The 14,232-nt window shown below is 41.1% G+C and overlaps 1 protein-coding gene across 1 annotated transcript in view; it reads left to right on the top strand.

The window, feature by feature from the left end:
• Positions 1 to 6,875: 6,875 nt before the first annotated feature.
• The window catches only part of TRAF6 (TNF receptor associated factor 6), a 31,993-nt gene continuing 24,636 nt past the window's right edge, over positions 6,876 to 14,232 (top strand). Inside the window, 1 exon segment of the mRNA XM_051967667.1 lies at positions 6,876 to 8,728. The gene's annotated coding sequence lies outside the window, so the exon portion shown is untranslated.

Below are 14,232 nucleotides of genomic sequence, written 5' to 3'. Positions count from 1 at the left end.
AAACCCCTTCAAGGTATTAGCTGCAGCACCAGTCCAGCAAAAGAAAGGGCTTTGTGGTCTTGAAGCAAATTTCTATATAGGAGACCAAGATAAAGGCTGGACTGCTATTTGTAAAAATCCTCAGTCCCCCTATAGACTAAGCCAGGGTCTTATTTACTTTATATAAGGCTTACAATAAATCCCCAATACAGACATTTCCCAACTTGCAGACAGGTTATATACCAAAAACTTCATTTCTAAGCGGCCTACTTAGAACTCTTGGGACATAGAAACAACACAATAAATTTGTTATTATCAATAACTAGTATAAGCTGTAAGAGACTTCACTGGGCACATAATCCTCCTCCCACCCACTGCCCCCTCTCATTTTACAGATGAAGAAACTGGAGTACAAGAAGGCAAGGAACTTATTTGAGTAATGAGCATTGAAAGAGAGGATTTGAATTCAAGTAGTAGTTTCTTTCCCCTGTTCCAAACTTCCTCCACCTATCTATTGTATTAAAACTTGAAAAACATTTTATAAATATTATCTAATCTAAGCCGTACAAAAACCTGGTTGGTAACACTATTGGTATCAAATCTACATCACAGAAAAGAAAAGAAAAAAATCCTGAGACCTGGTGAGGTTAAATGATAATAATAATAGCTAGCAAGTATTAGGTTTGCAAAGGGTTTTACATTTATTTACCCCATTTAATACCTACAACAATATATGTGTGTGTGTATATGTATGTATATATATGTGTGTGTGTGTATATGTGTGTGTGTGTATGAGTGTATGAATATAGATAGATGCAGAGATACAGACAGATAGATACAGGTATATGCCTTTATACACACACATGGGCCTATATAGACATTTACTGGCTGTGTGACCCTCAACAAGTCACTTAACTTTCCTCTGTCTCCTCATTTGCAAAATGAGCTCTAAATGGTGAACAACTCCAGTATCTCTCCCAAGAAACCCTAAATTGGCTCAGGACGGTGCTCTGCCTACTGAGCCACACAGCTGCAAATTATTCTCTTGGTTCTACATTTGAACTAGGGTCATATCACAGCTCTGTCACGCACTTTGGATGATTATAAACCATTCCTCTCAGATTCCTCTCAGTTCCTCACATTCCTCTCAGGGCATCAATTCCTCAAAACTGTCAAATGAGGGGATTAAACTGGATAACTCCTCTAAATATTTGTCCACAAAAAAAACAATGCTGAAAGTCAATAAAGCCCTGATTAATTGTAAAAACCAATCTAAATCTAGAGAACAGATAATGAAAAATACCTCCGTCCTCAGCAATTCAGCTGAATTTAATCAGATTCAGCAAACCAAAAGACAGGATTCTCCCCCCTCATCAGCAGTTTTATCTGTAAGGAATGCTCCTAAATCAGTTATTCTTTCAGAGACAGCCTTTACACTAAGTGATAGCTTTAAATGGCATTTTATCCAGTGCCTAGCCACGAGGAGACATTTACATACTGTTGGGTTTTGTTTTGTTTTGTTTTGATCTTACTATAAACCCAACAGTGTGACAGACTTCAAGGATCTGGGACTTCATCTGTGTAGGTCTTCCCTTTGCTGACAAAATTACAACCCATTCCACATGCTGGCAGACAATTTATTGACTAATGGAGGCCAAAGAGAAAAACAAAATTGTTCTATGTTGGCCAAGCTTCTGGTGATGAGCTTTCCAGGATTTAGTAAAGCTAGCTGGTCCTGGACTGAAAGACATACAATTCATGGGGGCTCCGAGCATCCAGCTTAGGAGGAGGGTTTGTATTCTTCCTAACAAGGCTTTTGAGAAAACATGGTCATCTCTATGTCACTTTGGGGAGAAGTCACAGCAGTTCAAAATTTAAAAGAGACTCTGGGCAGGTATCATGGAAATATTATTTCCAGAATGAAGGATATGATACTCTTTCCTGATAAGACAACATATGGAATATTGACTCTCCAACTGTAGGCCAAATTTTAGGAAAACTGTTGTCAAGTTGGAAAAATACAGAAAATACAATCAGAAAAAGCATAGTTTCTGGAAACTATCAATCCTGGAAACCATAAGCAGTTGACAGAATGAGATATTTAGGCTGGAGAAAAGAAGACCCAGATGGGGTAGAGTAGAGGAAGGATATAATCTTCAAACATGAGAAGAGTTGAAGAGGGATGAAATTGAGGGACACAGGAGAAATTAAGGCGATGTAAAAAACAAAAGATTGATTTTTTTAAAAATCTTTCTTCTTACAGGAACTGATGCTGAGTGAAACGAGCAGGGCCAGGAGATTCTTATATACTTCAACAACAATACTATATGATGATCAGTTCTTATGAACCTGGCCATCTTCAACAATGAGATGAACCAAATCAATTCCAGTGGAGCAGTAATGAACTGAAACAGCTACGCCCAGCAAAAGAACTCTGGGAGATGACTAAGAACCATTACATTGAATTCCCAATCCCTATATTTTTGCCTGCCTGCATTTTGGATTTCCTTTACAGGCTAATTGTACAATATTTCAGAGTCTGATTCTTTTTGTACAGCAAAATAACAGTTTGGTCATGTATACTTATTGTGTATCTAATTTGTACTTTATTATATTTAACATCTACTGGTTATCCTGCCATCTAGGGGAGGGTGTGGGGGAAAGGAGGGGAAAAATTGGAACAAAAAGTTTGGCAATTGTCAATGTTGTAAAATAACCCATACATATAACTTGTAACTATAAAGCTATGAAATAAAAAATATATATCTTTCTTTTTAAAAAGAGGACTAAATTTATTTGATTTGGCCACTGAGGGGAGGAATATAGGTTAAAACCACAAAAATGCAGATGTTGAATACACTTAAAGAAAGATTTCCTAATAATCACAGTTACCTAAAAATGCAATTGACTACTTTAGTAGGTAGTGAATACTCATTCACTGAAGATCTTCATATGCAGAAGCTAGATGACCTCTTGTCTAGCTGAATTTCTGAAGTCTTCCAATTCTGAACCCTGACGGAGATGGGGAGGAGGATGGTTAATGATTATATCTACGCAGTTGACTATTATTTAGAACCATTATTTCTTTAACCTAGCTCCATCTGTCATTATTTGTTAGACGTCTCTAACTAAATGTCCTGAGGACAGCTTAAACTCAAAATTTCCCAAGTGAAATTCATTATCTTCTCCAAATCTCATCCTTCCTTTCTCATTTCTAATGAAAATACCAGCAGACTTACTGGCATCCAGACTTACAACGATTGCAAAAACTCTTTTTCTTTCTCATCTTCTCTGTGCAAGTCTACCTTAACATGCTCATTTATTTTTATCCAACCCTTTGTTCCAATTACACAGCCATCCTCTCTCCCCCAATTCATGCCTTTCCCCGCTGTCTCCTGATCTATGAATTAGCTTAGAAGAAAAGCAAAACACTCAAAGTTAGAGAAGGCACCCCAAATGTTCACAGGGACTATTTGTGTCTGACCTGTGGCAGAACATTCCGAGGTTGTAGTGGTCAGCCAAGATTGGGCACATATCATAGTAATGTCATTTTGGTCCTCTTGGAGGATGAAGGACAACCAATAACAATCACGACTCCTAACCAATAACAATCATGACTCCTAACCAATAACAATTATGACTCTTATCTGATTCTTTTTTGATTCTAGTCTCTCTCCTTTTCAATGCATCTCCCTAAAACCTCCAAAAGAGTCCTTCTAAAACCTAGCTCTGACCATGTAAGTCTTTAATCAAGGATCTTCAGTGGCTTTTTATTGCTTCTAAGATCCAATACAAACTTCTCAGTTTGACATTTAAAACCCTTTACAATCTGGCTCTAGCCTGTCTTTCACCTGCATTTTATATTCAGGCCTACTTTCTGTTATCCAAATTTGGAATTTCATCTTTCTCTCACCCCTCTGCCCTCACACAAGCTGGTCTCCTTGCCTGAAGGGCCCTTTCCCTCCTTTTTTGTTGCTTAGAAGATTTAGTTGTCTTTAAGGTTTATAGTTGAATTGCTGAAGTCCTCTCCTTCCTCAGTTTAACTTGGTTATTTTTCTCTTTACTGGAGAGGACTCAAAGATAGTTGGATAACATATATTTAAGAAAGTTCAGGAAAATGGCTAGGCTGGGGGAAAATAATGGCCCTGACTCCTGTGTTTAAGATTTGTTTCAATATGTCTTCACCTCTTATTCATTTGTTTAAAAAAAAAAAGTTCAGGGTTGAGGATGGCCCTAGAAGCAATTTTCTGGAAGAAAACTGATGACAAATGAGAGCAGTTTAGCATTTGGAAATCAAACATTTACTTTCTGGCCCAAAGATAGAGAGAGGCTTCTGATTGAGATGTGACCCTTAGGAACCACATAATACCATGTCAAAAACATGCTTAAACCTCAAGGTGCTAATTAACTGGGGGGACTCTGGTTTAGAGCTCCAAAGAGCTTGGGTCAGAGAACAATGATCACCTTCTAGAGAGTAAAGACCTATTCCAGCTAATGGATGGAGATACAGAAAAACCTTCCTTTTGGGAGGAAAAGCCCCAGATTTTCTCCCTGATCCACTGATTAGATGTGTCAGCACTCTGCCTCTTTAAAAGAACTGTGGCAGAGAAGTTTCTTAGCTCTGGTCTTTAAAAGGGCTTAACAGCGCCTACTCCTACTCTCCTGCCAAGTGCTAGCATCCCAGCTGAAGGCAGGAGCTGGTAAGCTGGCTGCATTGTCAAAGCAAGGGAACGACCGGCAGGAACCCGGAGGGACCCTAAGGCCAGTGGAGCATCTCTGGGCACATTTGACCAGTGAGGAGGGACACTCAGCAGAGCCTGCTCACATAGGGCCATCCAGGAGTGGCTCAGCAGGGGGTGGTAACATCAGGAGGTACCAGGAACCCTGGGGCACCAGCTGCAGGAGTTACCCCTTCCCATCCAATTAATTGTGTTCTCTGCTTAAGTAGAGAAAGTAAAGACATCATAGGCCAGTTCCAGGTTCATGATCCCTCATCAAGAGATGCTTTCCCTCTCTGCCCCTCTCTCTGTCTCTTTCTCTATCTGTCTCTGCCTCTGTCTTTGCCTTTCTCTGTCTCTTTCTGTCTCTCCCTCCCTCTCCCCCTGCCCCAGTCTCTGTCTCTAGCCTCTCTCTGTGTGACTCTCTCTAGCCCTCACCTAGCTCTATTTCTGCCTCTCCCTCTCTCTTTCTGTCTCTGTCTCTCTTTCTCTCCCTCTATCTCCCTCCCTCCCTCTTTTCCTCTGTCTTTGTCTCTCTCCGTGTCTGTCTCTGTCTGTCTTTCTCTCTGTCTCTGTTTCTGACTGTCTCTATCTCTGTCTCTGTCTCTGTGTCTCTCTTTCCCTCCTCTCTTTCTCTTCCTCTGTCTGGTTCTCTTCTCCTCCTTTCTCTCACCTCTCTCTCTCTCCAGCTCTCACATATTCAGCTATAGTCTCTAAACAGATGACTAACAAAACTATCTATCCAACCCTCACCTCTCTATGGAGTTTTAGCTCTTCATCTCCAAACTGCCTGTTTTTCCTAAATGCATGTTCTACAATTGATTTTAACTCCTGTTCAAAATAGAATTCATTACTTTTCCTTCTTCTTGTCAAAGAGAAGGGGAAAAAAAGCTTTGATATGTATGTAGAAACCAATTTTTTGGTCATACTTTATTTATGTGCTGCTTCAAGGGGCACTCCAAGAACTCAAATAAACAAAAAATACTGGAAATACTAAATACATCATTTCTAAATCATAATGTAACAAAAAGTCTATTTTAGAGAACCTTAAAAAGAATTAAAAAGGAGATGGAGAAGAGATCAAAGAAAAGAGGAAAACACCTATCTATACAAAAATATTTGAAGGTTCAGTAGAAAGAGCACTAGGCCTGGAGTAAGAATGACCTAGGATCATAATTCTGGACGAGTCACTTAAATTCTGATTGCTTTAATCTAATGATTAAGAAAATGGCAAATCACGCCTGTATCTTTACCAAGAAAACCCCATAAGGGGTCACAAAGAGTCAGATTATGACTGAACAAATTTATAGAAGATCTTTTTGTGGTGAAAAATAATTGGAAATTGAGGGGATGCTGAATGCCCATCAATTAGTTAATAGTTGAATAAGCTGCAGTATGATTGTGAAGGAATGCTATTATGCCAGAACAAATGATGAGCAGAATGGTTTCAGAAAAACCTGGGAAGTCATATGGACTGATGCAAAGTGAATTGAGAGCATTGTATATAGTAACAGCGATATTTTAAGAATTATTAACTGATGTAGCCATTCTGATCACCTATTTGATTCAATTTCAGTGAAAGAACAAATGAATTCTGATTACAGATAAAGGATATTTCTTTGTTTTCTTAGTTTTTTGTGGTATGTTTTCTTTTGGAATATGGTTAATGTGGAAATATGTTTTGCATGACTTCATATGTAACTTCACATGTATAATTGATATATTGTTTGTTTTCTCAAAGAGTGGGAGAAAGGGACAAAATTTGGCACTTAATATTTTAGATGAATGTTTAAAACTGTTAAATATGTAACTGGCAAATATTTATGTGTATGTATGTATTTGGAAATTAAAAATTAACAGTGATTCAAAGAACAAATTACAGGAGCAATCAAAAATTTAATCAAAGGAAATGACAATAATGAGACAACAAACAAAATTTATAAGATATACCTAAAATACTTCAGATGGGGAAATTTATACCTTTAAATGTTTTCATCTACAAAAAGAAAAAACAAATTAATAAATTAGATTACATTTTTTTAAAAAGCTTAAAAATAATCATTCACAAGTCCCCAACTAAATAACAAAGTAGAAATTAGGAAAATTCAGAAAAGACTAATAAAGTTGAAAACAAAAAATCTACTGAACAGGTAAATAAAATAAACTGGTTTTTAAAAATTGATAAATGAGGTAAGCTAATTGACTTGATTTTTTAAAAAGAGAGGAAAACCAAATTATTCATATCAAAAATAAAAAAGGAGAACTTACAATAATGGAAGAGGAAATAAAGGAAATTATCAGAAACTACTTTGCCCAGTTATAGGCTATCAAAATTGATAACTTGGTTGGAGAAAATAGTTGAATATTTGCAAACAACATAAAATACTCAGATTGATAAAAATATCACTGGGTTGCTTATAAATCACCTCAACTTAGAAAAAAGAAGTTGGACAAGTAGGGAATTAATTTCCAAAGAAAAATTTCCCCAGGACCAGAAGGGATTTACAAGTGAATTTTACCACATGCTGAAAGGTTAATTCCAATACTACATAAACCATTTACAATAACATGTTCCCTTCCAATCAGATCATATGATAGTATATTTAGAAAACTCTGAAGTGTCAAAAAAAAAAAAAAACTAATTGAAATAATTAATACCTTCTGCAAAGTTGCAGGATACAAGATAAATCCGTATAAATCATCAGCATTCTTATTATATGACAAACAAAACTCAGTAGGAGGAAGTACAAAGGGAATTTCCATTCAAAATAATATAAGAGGCCATAAAACATTTGGGACTGTATCTACTGAGATTCACTAAGGGTTTCTATGAATTTAACTAGATAGTTATTGTGAGCATATAAATAAAATATAAAATTAAGCACCTACTATGTGCCAGAGACACATATTTGCGGATACAAAGAAGAAAAAGAAACTCTGGGAAATGGAGAATGGAGCTGAAAAGTTCCGAGCCCTTCATCAAGGAAGGTTTGGGAGTTTATTGCTCCACCATTCAACGTTCCAATTAGTGGGGTGAGGTAGCTGAGCATACTAAGGGACATTAAAGTAAGTCTCCAGGCTGATTCCATTTGTGGTGATGAGTTTGTCCTGGAGGAGGCGCAAAGTTTCTGGGTAGAGCAGCTCGTGGAAAAGGGAAAGAAATTCCATTGAAAAAAGAGCCCTTGTGGGGAGCGGAGTGTAAATGGGAAGGAGAGATCAGTTCATCAGAACGTAAGAACAAATAAATTCTATTAGATTAAGTTTTGTATCTCAAAACTCTTTGCAGTGATGTGGACCAGAAATGGGATTTTTAAAAATGTAACGACTGCAGAATCAGGGGTTCATGGGTAGGGCGGGCTAGTATAGCTGAGACGGCAATATTTCCTGAATCAGTTTACTTAATTCGGTTCTGTGCCGGGCTCCTAAAAGACTGTTTTGGAGGGTTAGATAACAAAAATAACAAGAACAATACAAGGGGAAAGGTTAGCAACGGAAACAAAGAGGAAGTACCACGGGGAGTCTCTCCCGCGACGCCACCTGGGAATTCCCTCCAAAAAGAAATCACGGGTCCTTGCCCCTCCCTCCCATCAGTTTCATGCATGTGACTGGGACGCCTGCTGCTTCTGGGGTCGGGATCACTTCCTAATTCTTCTTCTCCTCACAAAGTCCCAGACCGCACCTCGCTTTCCACGCGTCGACCAGGGACGCGCAAGGAAGGAATTCACCCGGGCAATCCCGCCTGGGCGGCGGCCGTGGGTGGAAAGAGTGCAGGGCAGCCTGCCCGAGGACCGCCACGACGGTAGGGAGCGCTGCGCCGCTAGAGCGAGCGCGACCCTTCTCGGACGCCGTCGTAACCGGCGCAGGCGCAGTCGCGTTCCCATGCCTGGCCCAGGAGCTGGGAAGGCGGAAGCTGTGGCGGTGGCCGGAGGGGCCTCGCCCGCTCCCCGCGACTGGCCGCTCCTCCCTGGCCGCGCTCTTCGCCCTCGTTTCGTCCAGGAACGACTGAGCGACGAAAGAGCCAAGCAGTGCAGGTGAGTGTCTCGGGCCCGGCAGGCTGTGGCGCAGCGGGAGAATGGCTCCCTCCCGCCCCGTACCTCAGTTTCCTCCCCTGGGGAGCGAGCCCCGGAGGAAGAGGACTTTCCACGTTAGGAGGGACCAACCGGGAGGGTCACCCGCAAGCATTAGGCACCTGCTGTGTACCGGGCGCTCAAGGCTAGAGACGACTCGGAGAGAGCCGTGTAGCACCTCCAATAGCATCTTCGGGGAGTCCCAGACCAGGCGCCGGAGACGGAGGGAGGGAAGAAAACTGCGGTCCGGGGTCTCTGCTCGCATTTGTAGAGCCGAGACTTAAAGGCCAGCCTCGGGGAGCCCCTTTACGGATGGGGAAACTGAGAGCAGCGCGGGTTAGGTGGCTTACGCAGTGGATGAGGCTGCATTCGAACTCGGGTCTTCTTAGACTCCCTCTCTTTCCCTTCGTTTTGGTGCTTCCCTGTTGATTCTCTTCTGTGTCGCGGATATTGGCGTGCTTACCGCTGCTGTGAGCCCGGGAAAGGCGCGGAACCCGGGTGCCTCAGTTTCCCCAACGGAGATGCAGTCCTTTAGGGTCGGGATGAGGTTCTAGGGAGAGATTGAGTGCCGAGGGCCTAGCAAAGTGACGGTGATGATGGTGATGATGGTAATGTCATCGTGGCCCCCCCCAGGAGGCGAGCCCCCTGAACTTGGGCATTGAGGTTTGGTTTGTTAGTTTTTTAACTCCTTGTGATCCCGTTCTCTTTTTTAGCCTTTAACCCCGTGCTGGACACACAGTAGATGCTCAATAAATGTTTATTGCCTGATCCCTTCCCGTCTTGTATCGATTCTCAGTTCCATTTTCCAGATGAGTACATTGGGCCGGTGCTCCGTGGGGGCCCGTAGGGACTGAGCGCCTGAAGCGGCGTTGGAGCCCGGGGTCCCCCCCGCATGCGGCTCCCTCGCTCCCGAAGCACCAGGCGCTCTCCGAAAGGCTCTTGGCTGGATGGACTCCTCAGGGCTGGACGGCTTCAGTGTTTGTGTTAGGGAAAGTCAACCGTTGGCTAGGAAGAATCAAGTACTTGTCAGGTCCGGGGGATGAGCCTGTTCTGCCCCGACTCCGGGAAGCCAAGAAAAGGGAAACGGGAGGCGGGTTCCGGGGGAGGGAGCCTGCAGACCGGCTCTCTGTGGGACCTGGCAGCCGGCCTCAGAGGGAAGTGACCCGGGTTGGAGGAATTGTGAAGAGGAGCTTGGAGAAGAGGCCGGCTCCCGGCCAGCATCTCCGTCGGGAGGAGGAACTGAGCCCCAGTCCCAGAAGGGCTCTCCGGAGGCTTCAGTCACCCAGGGGGCCCGTGTCCGCTGGCGCCGGTCCTGGGGCGCGTGTTTACTTGTGCTTGGGCGGGTTCTTGGTCTGACAGCCCGACTTGCACGTCTGCAACCTCCTCCCCGCTTTGGCCCGAGTCGGGGGCCGGCAGGTTAACTCCGGAGGGGCCTGGAGAGAGCCTCCTCCGGAGTTCAGAGGAAGTTTCCCCGTGGTCTGCAGGCAGGGGTTTCAGCCTTAGGGTTCCAGATTCGGTCAGTAGTACTGTTCCTGGTATTTGGTGGAGGGGAAGTCCACTGTGCATTTGGGAGGGACTGAACAGAAAGCACCTAAAGCGCTTGCACCGACCTCCCTGAGGTTTCTTGTATTACTTTTGATTTTGGGAAAGGCATATTACCAAATATGTCCAAGGGGAGTGTAAAAGGAAAAAAAATCACAACTGTTGTTACTTCCAACTTCTTTGTGAACTGAACCGACTTTCATTGGGGTAGTGAAGGGAGCCTGGCGTCATAGAAGGAACATGGGGGCTGGAGGCAGGAGCCTTGGGTTATGGTCCTACTCTTCTTGATGGGTGTGTGTGTGCATATATACACATACACATATGTACACACATGTTGTGGGCCAGAACTCTGAACTTGAAACAAGGAGCTAAGAGTGGAATTGATAGAGACAATAGTTATCTAATTTAGCCTGGTTCAGTATGATTGATCTGATCCCACAGGAGATGTTATGGGCTAGAACTTGAAACAAAGTACTAAGTGGAATTGAGGAGACGATGGTTAAATCTAGTTTAGCATTGATTTAATCCTCCAACAAATAATGATTTCCTAGTGATATAATGGATATAATGATTGGTGTGTACTCAGTGTGGAGCATATAAGCAAGCAGCTCTCAGACCTAGAAAGACAAGTGCAGTAGAAGCTCTCAGAGGCTGAGACAGATTCATTCTATCATCCACCTTTGTTGTGGCTGAGGCTCAAGCACAAACCCTTGGAAGTCGGGGAGATTCAGAAGCCAGAGAAGGCAGGCGGGAGCTCAAGCTCTTGGAACCAAGGAGAGAGGAAGACCTCCAGAAAACTAGCTGAGCCCCAAGTGAAGGAGACAAGACTTTGAAGGAGACAATAAAGGATTTGGACCTTAATCCGCTGCACCTGTGGTGATTACTTACCTGAAACGAAGGCTGCTCACAGAGACCCCCAAGAAAACCTCAACACAGAACATTACATTTTAAAGAGAATATTACACACACATATACACACATATATATACACACATATGCATATGTGTGTATTTATTTATTTATATTTATATAGCCTTGGCCATTTATACCAGATGTAACATTAAGACCTTAAACTTAAACTCTCTCACAGCTCAGTTCACTCTTGGAACTTTTTAGATGGTCTCTGATTCCTTATAGATCTGACAGTTTATGAAGCTGTATTTTGCCGATAGTTGGAGAGAGGTTGGCACTTTGACAAAGTGAGAAGACTCTTGGTCTTAGTCTGAACATCTGATTTCAGATGAACACTCTGACACTTAGGATTGTAACTGGCAAGTCATTTAGTTTTTCCAAAATTTGGTTTCCCCACTTGTAAAATAAAGATAATAAATCTATTACTTATAGTGATTGTTGAAGTTGTTGGAAAGAAAGCACTTTGTAAGGTTCTTTGTGTCTGCCATATAAATGTACAGAATTCATAATCTAGAATAGTTTAATGTGTCCTTGGTCTCCCATATACTTTATTTGATTAAATGTTTCCATAATCATGCTCCTTTCATAAGATGTTACATGAATGGTAAACTATTAACAACAGAAGGGACTTTTAGGAGTGTCCAGAGAGTCCAATCTTTTTATTTTACAGATGAGCAAATCGACTCCCCCCGGGAGATCAGATTGTTTTTGTGTTGGAACCAAAACTCAGAACAACTCCTTCCATTTCACCATGTTACGGAATGTTAGAATTGCAATTTTAATTTTGGCACAGTTGGCCTTACATTTAATTTTTTAAGAAAACTTTATTCTCCAAAACTGACTGTGAGAACCAATTGTGATTCTTCCTTCTCTCTTGTTTCCTGTATTTTAATTCCTATGTATAGAGCCTATATATAGTCTTTTGAATTTTAATTTCCTCTCTTTAATGCCTTAAAAATGCACATATTTATGAACTCTTCTTGTCCTTGCATCAAAGAATAATGTCTGTGAAAGCATATAGCTTCTCTAAGTCTTAATATGTAAAGAATTAATGGTCATTTGACAATGCATTGTTTACACTTTTGTTTCCTACAGTCTCTTGCTTTGTGTGTCAGGTAGGGGTGGGTGGGTGTGTGTGTGTGTGTGTGTGTGTGTGTGTTTAACATCCTGTGAAAACTTTGATTTGACTTAAAAAAATCAACATTTGAAAGTCTTATTTGAAGCTTTCTTGATCTTTGCTTATCCTTCTCCCCACTTGTGGCTCTAGAAGTAATGAATCAGATCTTGTGTCTTTTCTTTATTCTTTCTTCCTCTTCCCTTTCCACTATGGGAAACTTGATGTATATTATTAGATACTTAAACATTTAGTGATTAATGGGAACCTCTGTTGTATGAACATTTTGTTGAAGGTGTTTCTAAACATTGTAGAACCAAAAGAAACTTCTATTGGTTGCCTCCAGACTTTCTAACCAATTAAAGAAGTCTTTCTTATGTACAGAATTCAAAGCTGCAAACCCAGAGTCCCAACCGGAAAGGAAACTCCCACTAGTCCGTGGTTCCATCATATTAGTGAAAGGAGAGTTGTTATCTACCCTCATATTTGTGAGCCATTCAGGGCAGAGAAGGAAACAACTACTCCAGTTTCTTTGCCAAGAAAACTCCAGTGGGGTAAACTAGTAGGACAAGACTGAAATGACTAAACAGTAACAACGGGATCAGGATTTTACTTATGATAATAGCTCTCATTTATATGGAACCACATGGGTTTCAAAGTACTATACACATTTTATTTCATTTTTTAAGTACTCCTGTGAGGATGATGCTAGGATATGATTGTTCCTCTTTTATAGTTGAGGAAATGGGCTGCTGGGAGTTCAGTAATTGTTACAAGGTTGTAAACAAATATGTGTCTGAGATTGGGCCCAGAGTCAGAAGAACTGAATTCATATATGGTCTTGACACTTGGAGAGCAAGTGACTTCACCTTTGTCTGCCTCAGTTTCCTCACCTCAGCCTTTGTGGAGATTGCATTCTGTTGACAGAGGTGATATCTTTAAAGAGGTAACTAGGAGACATTACTTGGAAAGGAACCATTTGCTGCTTTCTGCCTTGGTTTCCTCCATTGTAAAATGGAGGTAATTAACAATAGCACCTTTCTCTTAGGGTAATTGTGAAAATAGAGGTAATTTTTATAAAGTACTAACCTAAAGGGCCTGGCACATAGTTCTTGTTTAACAAATGCTTGTTTCCTGCCTTCTTGGTAGCATATGCTTCCATGATTTCCTCGCTGTGTTCACCTAGGAAATCAAACATATGGGGAAATTAAGTGCTCTGTGTTGGACTTTTGTTTCCTTTTCCAATGTTCTCTTTGAAGTTAGAGCAAATGCCCTTTTGACATTATCCCTGAAGAGAGTTGGTGTTCAGTAAGGAGACAGTGACAGAGGGAGTCCATAGTTTTAATTCCTAAATCTAGGAGTATTTATCTATACAATTTTTGGGTCACTAGGGTATTTTCTTTTAATATGTGATTGATGTCTTTAAGCTGTAAACTTACTGTGAATTCCCTCCCTCCTCACCAAATTGTGACTGATTGTTGAACACATTTGCCACCAAAAAAAAAAGATGTTTAAATTGTGGGAAAAGCCTTTAAGGGTTTTTTTTTTTTTTTTCCAAGACTGCCAACAAAATGAATTGTTTGATGAATGCATTGAATATGTACATTTGGAGGAGGAAAGAATGGACTTAAATGAATAGTCAGCAGACCTTTGCTTAGCTCTTGCTACATATCAGCCACAATGGAAAGCACTGAGTCTACAAAAAAAGGCCAAAACACAATCTCTGAAGTCTAGGGGGTTTTTTGGAGAGGATGGCAGCACCCTTATTGCTAGAACTCCAAGGAAATTTGAGAAATATCTTTGTCTTCAAAAGCACTTTAAAATATTCATTTGGCAGCTTTTGTCTGCTCTGTGATTTATTGCTGCTTGTCTTCTCATTTATATTAAATGAATTCCAAGT

The sequence above is a fragment of the Antechinus flavipes genome, chromosome 6 (assembly GCF_016432865.1).
Source record: "Antechinus flavipes isolate AdamAnt ecotype Samford, QLD, Australia chromosome 6, AdamAnt_v2, whole genome shotgun sequence".
NCBI classification, from domain to species: Eukaryota; Metazoa; Chordata; class Mammalia; order Dasyuromorphia; family Dasyuridae; genus Antechinus; species Antechinus flavipes.
The sequence above is the reverse complement of the archived record's forward strand: the minus strand, read 5'-3'. Positions and strand labels throughout refer to the sequence as shown.